Source organism: Pleurodeles waltl, chromosome 1_1 (assembly GCF_031143425.1).
Source record: "Pleurodeles waltl isolate 20211129_DDA chromosome 1_1, aPleWal1.hap1.20221129, whole genome shotgun sequence".
NCBI lineage: Eukaryota > Metazoa > Chordata > Amphibia > Caudata > Salamandridae > Pleurodeles > Pleurodeles waltl.
Genome location: NC_090436.1, coordinates 172,061,868 through 172,073,136, shown reverse-complemented (window position 1 = coordinate 172,073,136; position 11,269 = coordinate 172,061,868).

Here is an 11,269-nt window from a genome sequence, read left to right as displayed (position 1 = left end):
CTGGGGCCTTCATTCAGAAGGGTAGTGGCAGTCTCTGGTATCCTCTCCATGGTGACAATGGCAAGGTTACCTGTGAGGGAGTAGAACACAGAGTTCAGGTTTCAATGGGTGTATTGTAGCAGTTATGTGGGTTGCAGACAGTTCCTTCACATGATACCCAGCAATGACGTTGACAGCTGATGCACTATGTAAGTTGGGTACAACATGAGACTCTGTAACCTCAGTTCCATACACACTGTTTTATGTAAGTAAACCATGTTGGGAGTGATTGTTCAGCTGATGGCATCTGGTATTGTCAGATAACAGACGTGGCTGTTCACCTCTGTTATCTTGTGAACTGTCTGGCATGATAGCTGGCACAAATGAGAGCTGTGGAATGCACATTGGTGTCCTTGTAGGAACACAGTATATGAGTTTGCAATGGACATTGACTTGTAGCTGTATGTACTGCATGTGCATCCACTCCACCATCTGACTTTCCAAACCAGGTTAATAAGTTTCTAGCTTGTGATCTTTGATCTGTGGCCATTATATATGGGCACTCATCCATAGCAGTGTTTTGGTTGGGATGTTAGTGTGAGGCAGCCATTGCATAGCTGTCATTGCCATTTACTGTTCCACACTAGTACAATAGATAGATGGGATATTGCTTTGACATGCATGACAAGTTATATTTGGTGCAGTGTACTGGTATTGACAATGTTTGGATTTAGCATTCTGGGAGTTGTAGTGTTATGATTTATGTACCGCAAGCTGGTGCCTGGATGCCATGAATTGTACCTTCCCCCTGAGGTCGTTCCACTTCTTCCTGATGTCCTCCCTTATGCATGGATAACTTCCCACAGAATTGACCCTGTCGACTATCCTTTGTCACAACTCCATTTTCCAGGCAATAGATGTTTGTTGTACCTGTGCTCTGAACAGGTATGTTCAGAGCTGTCTACCCTGACAATTTCATTGACCATGACCCTCAACGCCTCATCAGTGAAATGTGGGTGTTTTTGTGAGGACATGGTAGTGGTTGTGTAGATGGTGTTGTTGTGTTCAAAGTGAAAGGGTGCAGAGTTACGTAAATGGTGAGGTGTGGGTGCTGTGATGTGAGTGGGTGATGGGTATTGTTGATTGTGCGGGGTACTAATATGTTCGTTCGTTAAACTTTATTTTGGCAAATATTGCCATAAAAGTCAAGACAAGAAATAAATACAACATACATATATACATTTCACAATTAAATATAAGATACAATACATACGGTTGGCAAGATATATATGGATGTCTCCATGATTAAGCAGTACCGCATATAAAAATATAAATAACAATTTATAAATTAATTAAAAGCCAGAACTTAAAAAAATAATTAACTTGGATCGAAGAAACAGTGCATCATATACCTATACAAGGAAGGGAGAGAGCGGGCCACCTAACAAAATATTACAGTTTGTGACCAAGTCGTTTTCTAATAAGGTACACATTAAATAAAAATCTACTCGTGCCAAACACCACTAATTGTGAGGTATTAGACTGAAATATGCGCTCTGCTTCTTTGTAGGATCTAACCCCCATATATTTACAAACGGGTTTGATCCAACAATCCCTTGGTTTCTTGTATACTGGGCAAAAGAAGAGTAGATGAACAACATCTTCTTTAGCCCCTAAAGTACAGAGAGTGCACAATTCACAACCTTTTACCCCTCCCCAATTGCATGTGTATGCATTAGTCTATAAGACCCCATACCTAAACTGTAAGTATAGTGCTTTTGCCAGTGGAGGACCGATCTCATCCAAAAATTGTTCGAAATTAGGTGTATCTTTTATGTTCAAGAAATTCAAAGTCAAAATACCAATCGATGAACTATGCAATAGCTCTCCGTTGACATAAGACCAAAAGGTGTCCTTCACATATTTCCTGGTACATGTTGTCATATTCTGAGGAACTTCCCATAGGTGTGATAAACCTAATCTCTCATACCACTTAGATACATATTTTAACCAAGGGGTATTCATATGACCATCTATCTGAGTTAATTCAGTCAATCCACTCTTGTAATCACTCAACTCCGGGGTTACCCATAACATAACCCAATACAGCAGTGGTCTTAATAATGCTTGATAGTCTGCTCTTTTAAGTTTAATATCAAGGAAAACAGGGACTACAGGAGTTCTTGTCGGTATTTTAAGTAACCTTCGTAAAAGGGGTTTTCCGTTTTTCCAAAATTATTGTTACAATAGTAGCCCCAGAGTTCAGCACCATAAAGGGCGGCCGATTGGGCCTTTGCTTTATATACTTCAAGTGCCGGTGAAATTGCTTTAGAATAACTAGCTCCGTGTACTTTCAAAATAGGCATTGAGTTTTGTTTAAGGGATAAGATGCTTTTATCCATCTGTCCTTTCCAGGACAGGTTACTATCCAGCATTAACCCCAAATAATTAAAACTCCCTACCTGTTCCAGTTTTTGATTCTCCAAGGACAAATTATTCCTGAGGGATTTCTTGGGGTTTATGGACATATACTTAGTTTTGGTAGGATTTATTTCTAGCCCCTTCCCCACACAATACTTCTGGAAAGAATCCACCAAATTTTGCAAACCTCTCGGAGTTTGAGAAATAAGGATGGTATCATCGGCAAATAATAATGCCGTAACCGGCTCACCACCTAGCTTCGGGGAGTCATGTACACAATTCCTTAAATAGCTCGGAATATCATTAACATACTGTATAATGAGAAGAGTGTAGGTGCTAACACGCAGCCTTGGCGCACACCACGGTCTACAGGTATGGCCCTTAAGGTTTCACCTTCTTTTCCCCATCTAATTTTTGCATAGTTCCCTGTGTGAAGCTTAATAAGTTCTTTAAGTAGTTCCCCAGGGACTGCCATGTTCCTTAGTGTAATCCACAACAAATTGCGCGGAACAAGATCAAAGGCGGCCCTTAGATCCACAGATGCCACATAGAGACTACCCTTCCTTATGTTTATATACTTCCAACAGATGCACATAAACCTAAACACCTGGTCAACCGTACTGATTTTTATTCTAAAACCAGCCTGATATTTGGTTAATATTTTAGTCTCTTCAATCCAATCTAAAAGTCTATTTAAAATGTGTCTGGCATATATCTTTTGAAAAATGTCTATTAAACTTATTGGGCGGTAATTACTTGGATCATAGCGATCACCTTTTTTAAAAATTGTTGTGATTTCTGCCCCTTTCCATGATTCAGGGATCGGTGTTCCTGCCACAATGGAATTACTCAGGTAATTTATATAAGGCCCCCACACATCCACATCATGTTTTAGTAGATCGCCGGGAATTTTATCAGGGCCAGGGGCTTTGCCCATTTTCACGGCTAATAAAGCCTTATTAGTTTCTTCTAAACTAAAAGATAATGGAGCAATACTCATTTCTAAGTTTGTCTCATAGTCCCCAAAGGGCAAACTCTCCTTTTTGTTAGCATAGAGCTTAGTGAAGTGATCACACCAAGTATTTTCATCTAGGAAAATATCCTTTGTTGATCTACCCTGCTTATTTCCCTTAGCGATTAAATTCCAGAACATGCTCTGATCCCGTAACTTAGCTGCACTCAAGAGATCCTCCCAACGACTTTCATCCCATACTTTTTTAGCTTGGGCCATAGTGTTTTTGTAGGCTAGTCTACTGCTTTTTATATCCAAACAGTTCCCGGATTTTACAGCCTGGATCAGTCTTGATTTTGCTATTCGACAATCTTTATTATACCATGGGTTCGCTGTCTCAAGATGGTTCCTTATCCTATTACCATCTTTTTTATAAATTTTACTCACTAGTGGAGTTAGTGCATCTACCAGCTTAAGATGTAAATCAAGAACACCTTGTGTTCCCACTAATGCTGACTGTAGGTCTCCTACCGTTTCAGTAAATACATTGTAAATATTTATCAGCGTCTTTTCTGTTCCCAAGATATATGGCCATCTTAGAGCACGCCTGTTATTGGTTACCTCTACCTCCGCGACCGTGGTATTTAATAGGGTCTCTTCTTCGGATCTAATAATAAATGATTGAGAGTCTAGCCATAGTTGGAGGGGGAAATGATCACTCTCCGTCCTATGGTCTATCTTGAAATCAGTTATTTGGTCCCATATATTCCGGGTAGCCATTACAAAATCTATATGTGACCTGGAATTTCCCTTAAAATAGGTTGGAGCTGCTGGTCTGTCTGATCGGAATCGACCATTACAAGCCCTTAGATCATGTACCACAGTCAACTGTAAAATCTGTAAGGCGGCTTTTGTGCTTTTAGCTGAACTTGCAGATTCTAAGGGCAAGATATCATTAGCAGCATCTTGTTCATCAAATAATTTTTCCAACCCCAAGACAGGCTCATATTTACAGTTAAAATCCCCACCAACTAACACCTTTATATTATCTCCTAATGAATCTAAGAAGGAATCCAAGAGTTCTACCACCTCTGATTCCTTGTTAGATGGGGACGGTCTATTATATATATTTATTAAATATATAGTTTCTTTCCCTCTTGTATCAATTTTAAGGCCTAGTAGGTCCGGAGAGGGAATGGATAACTGGGTGACAACTATTTCTAGAGTCACTTTAACCCAGATAACCAGCCCCCCTGAGACTCTACCTCTAGTTGATGGAATAGCATAAGAACAGTATGTTTTATACCCCAACCTATGGGGGGTTTCTACCATCCAAGTTTCCTGTAGGAATATGATATCGTAATTCTCAATATAGGAACACCATACCACATCCTCAAGGTTCCTGGCTAAGCCAGCTATATTCCAAGATATCAGTCTAATATTTGTTTTCCCTTTTACACAGGGTGAATCTAATACTACAGGTAAGTTGTCTTTTTCTGTAACATCCTCTAGTTCGACTAAAGGGTTTAACTCTTTGTCTTGATTATAGTCTTTACTAACATCATTAACCTCCATAGCCACTGTGAGGCACTTATCAGGTACGCCCAAACTGATTATCTCACTCAAAATAGAATAAGGGAATTTAGCGCTATTTACCAATTTAGCTGTCCATGAATTTCTGGGGCTCGAAGGTACTAAAAGTTTTGGTTCTAAATATTCTATACTCTGTTTTTGTTTCCATGTCTGGGTATATACTAACATTTCTGTGATAGATTCCCCTGCTGGTGGGAGTCAATCGTTTTCATCCAAAGTACTCAGTACCGAAAATCTATTTTCAATTGGAATATAAGAATTTGTGTTCCTTCTATTAGTCAAGAGTCTGTGTTTTTTTAGAAAATTCTGCTGTACTGGCTAAATGTCTATAAAAATAACCCAGAGGGTGCACACCCACGTCAGACTCCTCTACATCCAAAGAAGCTGCTCTAAGAAGAACAGTCGTAACATATTGAGGGTGCCTAAAATTAACAATTACACAATCCCCCTTACATTTTTTCTTTGCGTTTCCGATCCATGGTACCCGTCTAGTAGACAGTATATGATCGGATAGATGTGGGGGGAAACCACAATTTTTGTTTAACCAGGCAACTGATTTCCGTTTGAGAGAATCATGTGATTCCTCACGGAAATTCATTGCTGTTGGGTCTAAGGGAGGAACATTCGAAAGGACTATGACATATGGTTCACAATCAGGTGGGAGATTAATATGATTTGGTCTGTTCACGGGAGTAGTGTACCTCACGGTATTGGATGCAGCTGCTTTCATATGAGAGGTACTATCCACCATACATGGTGGCTCCCTAGATTCTGGTAAACATGACCTCTGTGCTACAACCAATTGTGCAGAGTTACCGGATTGGACGGGTAGCTCAGACTGTTTCATAGTCTGTTCCTTACACATCTTATCTAAAAGACCACCCAACCTAGATACCTCCGTAGATAACAATTCAATTTTTTCCATAAGAGGTTTAGTCATATGGTCTAGTTTTTCCTCAAAAAGCTTAGCGATGTGACCCAAGAGATCACAATTCACATCGTCCTTACTAATTGTAATCTCGTTATTAGCTACATTACTTCTATGACCATATTCTGTCGTTGGTTTAAGATGTATGTTCCCCCGCTTAATTAGCGTTTTTCTGCATTTTCTAACAGCTCTCTTAGGAGGAGAGTGAGACAATGCAGACTCACTCGGGGGCTCCAATGGGTCTTGAATTGGTGGTTCTAAAACTAAGGGTAAAATGGCTGAGTTTTCCAAAGGGAAAGCTTCGATATTAAGGGGATCCACCATAATAGAACCGCTACCATCGTCTACAGAAGAAAAAATTTCTGAGGTGGACTCCTTCCCTAAGGATTTCCTTCTATCAATGTTTATCTTGCTCACCATTTTAACTAAGTAATTATCCAGGGTGGAAATATTTTTTGCCATTCTACACCACCCTCACGTATATAACAACCACTACTAGTATTGATAAAATACTCGATGGACTGTCTAGTATTTATAGGCCTGCCCTGTACAGAGCTTTTATATCGTAACAAAGTATAGGGCACCTACATATATCAACAATAACACAGAACAACAAGTGTATATGACCCAGAAGGCACCATAACTCAATTAAATGGAGCCCAAGTATACAGTTTACTAAAGCGTTATCAGATTAAATAGAAGCGATTAACAGCTTAGCGAATTGGCCTAACCTGACCCCTTCCGGCCCCCTAACAGCTACACAACGGCTCGTACTTTGCGGGGGCTTAGCCCGGCGCGGTCCGCGCGCGGTCCCGCTCACCCAGGGGCAGGACCAGTTTAATAGCGCCTTCGGGTGCGCAAAATGCGTTGCTTCCGCTTCCGGGGTGCAAGGGGACCTGGATAATGTAGTCCCGTCCTGTCCAGTCAAACGCTCCCCCCACACAGCGGTCGCGATGTCAGGCGACGGCGGAGGGGAGACGTGGAGACCAGCAGAAGGAACAGCAGTCCCGAGGACCACAGGGGCCACAGGGGCACACAGGTATGCAGCACGAAGCGGGGGTAGGTAAATTCACAGTAATCTCTGACTTGGCCTCGTGACGTAAGTGACCAACCAAGACGTTTCCAGTTCCGTTGCTTACAGAAAGGAGAGGTGTGAAAGGAGACTTAGGGTTTTAGAGAGCCATAAGAGAGGATGGAGGCAGTTCCAAATGAGTAAGAACGATAAGCTGATAGGCTGTAGTTTCAACCAGACTGCGCCTTTCAAATGGGGTATTTATTAATTGTGTAAGCCAGGTTAACACCAATCCAGCTAAAGTAGTTAAACAATCTAGCAGAAGGTGAAGTGTATAAAGAACACTTTGCCAAGGGGTAACAATCTATTTGAGTATAAGTTAGGATTTAAAAAGAAGGAAAATAAGAGAAAGAGTGAATAAAAAAATAGATTGTCACTTATTTGTCCCGCGTGTGGTAGCTCCTGAGATGTTCCTGCTCTTGATATCCCAACAAAGGCTGAAGGCGAGTCCCAAAGTTCCCAAAAAGACGCTGCTGGCCGGGTCAGGAGGGACGATAGTTCTCAGTTCCAGTTAGTATTTCACTTTCCTTTATGAGCTGGGGCCCTCAGAGGGCAAGTGAAAGGGGGGGGGGCCCAGCCCAGCCTCTTCCGGGCAATGACGGGCAACGACGGGCCCACCCGTGGCCCGGGCTTCGCCCGGGCGCCGCCCGCTCGCGTCCCACGCAGCGGGAGCGCGAGTTGAATTTAAAGGGCTCCTGCCCTTTCACAGGTGGTTTTCCCCGGCCTCCGGCTGCAAAGCGCTTCCCGCGACAGCGGGAGCGCGAGTTGAATTTAAAGGGCTCCTGCCCTTTCACAGGTGGTTTTCCCCGGCCTCCGGCTGCAAAGCGCTTCCCCTAATATGTGTGTTTTGTAAGTTGTGCAGGTGTGTGATGTGTGCATTGTGTAGTGTAAATGGGTGCCTCTCCTTGCTAATTTTGACTCCCTAGGATATTGGTTTTCTTTGGCTATGTGTGGCGTTTTGATTGCAAAGGATTGTGGTTTGTGTAGGGGTATGTTATGTAGTGCAGTATGCAGGTGTGTCGGGTATGTGGATGTTCATCAGGTGTGAGGCATTCAAACTATCCAATGTGGTGTGGTGTTTTGACAGAAGTGAGTTGAGAGCGCCGTGGTTCGCACTACCAATGTTTTCCGCCATGGTAGAACCGCTGTTGTGATTTGTGGATTGTAATATGATGGGAGGATTTTTGTTGGGTTGGTGGTGCTGGTGGTGGGACTGCCTCTTTTCCGTCCTCCACTGTCCTGGCGGTTTCAGAATTTGGCTGTTTTTTGGTGGTCTACACAGTGTGACTCTTAATATGCTGGTCTGATCACTGCCAACATGGCGGTGTTTTGGGGGCCACCACTGTGGCGATCTTGCCAAAAGACTGCCAAGGTCGTAATGAGGCCCTACATGTAAGATGTTAAAAACTGTCAGAAAAAGTAGTCTTGACCTAAAAACCTATATAAGTAGAAAATAAATGTGCTAAATATCTAACGTACCATTGATCAGAGAATGAAAAAATAATTATAACCAGAAGTATTAAAGCATATATATTTTTTATCTATTACCAACACATACGTGAACTTGTAAAATGAGAAAAAGACATTAAAAAAATTAAAAATATTGAAACTCCACATAAACCAAGAGCAACTTGAAAAAAGAAAAGAAAGAGTGTACCTATGAAATGTAAATGTAAAATATCTAAAATAATTTAATAGTTCTCTTGTAACCCTATATAATTAAAAATTAACATATGTAAAGTAATAATTTTATAGTTATATCATTCACAGACAGCAATGTGTCCAATGCACCTAGGTACATCACCTCACAAAAAAGGAAAACCCTACTATGCCATAAGGGCTATACCTACAGCAAAGAGTGTTACCATGAAGAAGACACTGGAATTGTATTGGGTACTACTTTAACAGCTGTTGTGATTCAACACAGTTGAAAATGTAAAATAACATAACCACTCTCCTAACATAGCTGCAGTACAAGGCTTCACTATAGTGCAAGATTTAAAAGCTGATCACACAGGCTCTTGATCACCAACAGGTACACATTTAAGGTACATTATTCCAAACGTTCCTGAAGAAGTAATGTAAACGTTCCCTCAATGAAAAATTTTGAAAGGCTAATTAATAGAACCTTAAGAACCATAAGGCAAGACTCAATAAGTGGCATGTTGTGGGTGTCTCTTCCTAATATTGAATTGGTATCTAATGAGTATTTGCAAGCCATTGAAAAATTGCCATTCACTAAGTTTGGGTGGTAACCCATTTGCAAAAGGAAAAGGCTTCCTTTGGAGCCCTATACCCTTTATGGATGTTGATAAAAGTTTCAGAAAGAGTAGACAGTGGCCCACTCTGCCAACTCTCAGAGAAGTTTTTTCAAGTATTTTTTTTAAACACAATTCAATTTTCTTTAAGGAAAATGGGCTGCATTTTAAAAAAGGTTTTCTTTATTTAAACACAATCACAGACACAGTGGAGTGCTGACCCCTGCAGAGTCACCCTATTAGTCTGTCCAATTAGAGTTAGTCACAATTTAGGATGTCCCTAATAAATAATAATGAGATGGATTGCAAGGCGACCCACTTCAAGTCTCAATGTTACAAACCAACTTATTAGAACATAAGTCAGTTTGCAAATCACACTGGTCGTAAACGTACTGGTTGCAAGGTGCAACTAGTGTAATAGTACATCTGGCCTTTTATTATCTATGCTAATGCGAACAATGAATTCTAATTTTCAGTGCAACAAATAATTTACCAACCCTAGCACAATGCACTACCTGGCGAATGGACAGAACTTTCAAATCTTTTTGTCTACCTTTTATGCAAATAAAACAAATTCATGGGCATGAGCAAACACCAATATACCACTAATTTATGCACTATCTTCAAATATGCAACTTTCACTAGCATTATTAAAAGAGAAAACCAGTAACTATTACCCACATAAAACTGTCATGCATTTTGAACAGGCAATGATTGAAAAAGGCCCTAAAATATATCCTGAGGAAGCAATATAAGAATGTAATTACCATTCCATTCAAACATTAATGAGTTACCTCTACAAATGCACATTGAGTATTGACTGGACTACCAATATTCAACTTACCTTCAAAATGTAAAACCTAATTGCCCAGGCACATACCCCACTAAAAGAAATTACCAGTCATTATGGGGTATATTAAAAATGTAAATCTGCATGAGTATATATTTACTTTTACACTTAGTAATAAACTTACTTTTGGCTATTCTCAATTTTCGATTGTACATTTAGACTTACATGTTTGCAAACCTGTAAAAGGGAGTGGAACCAAATTTACAAGTGTAAAGTTATTCCAGTCAGAAAGGACCCTAGAGCACCACACATGACCAACCACTGTTAATGCAACACAGTACTATAGAAAATAATGGAAGAAGGGACTTAAAATAGAATCCCATAGCAAATAAAATATTTTGATTTCTTTAAAAATATATAAACATATTTTATTGTTAAAACTACATACATGAATCACAACTAAATATTTTATAATAACATATTCTAACCTTTTTTAATTTAAAATTTCATATGCTCATTCTATAATGTTTTGTAGTTTTTAATACGTAATAAATAAATACAAATAGTTTACTTGTTTTTTCATCTTCAACATTTTATTTCAATTTAATAGTTCCAAATTAAGTAAGTACTTAATTCAAAATTAAAGTAAGAGTGTACAGCTAGCTTTTCACAAGTAAACATAATTCTCCACCTCCAGGGCAAATATGTCAATATGGTAAATTATAGGGACATTTTAAAACGTGTATTTCACTTCAGAAAAAGTAAAAATATTTTTATGTTGAATAGTAATGTAAATATAATTTATATATATATTTTATTTCTCTATTCTAAATGTAGAACAAAATAAAAAATGATAAATGTACTATTGACTTCGTTTTCAATTAACTATGTAATTAATTGAAGTATATTAAAGGAAATTATAATTTTTAAAGATGTATTTGAAAAATATAATGTTTATATTTACTTATTATGCCTTAAAAATATTTCATATTAATTTAATAATTTTTGAAAAAATACTCCCTTACCTTTTTAAAACAAAAATCATTATCAAAATATTTTACCATAAAATAACATTTATTTCTCATTTATATACAATTTTTAACATTAAATGTAATTTATAAAATGTTGAAATACATTCATTTGTCATAGCATTATTTCATATGCGGTTCTATTTTAATTCTAATCTTCATTATTTTCCAAATGCGGATGATGCAGTACCAGTGGGTGGTCATGTGTAGTGCTGGACATAGTCCAGGTCTTAGCTGAAGTACATTTA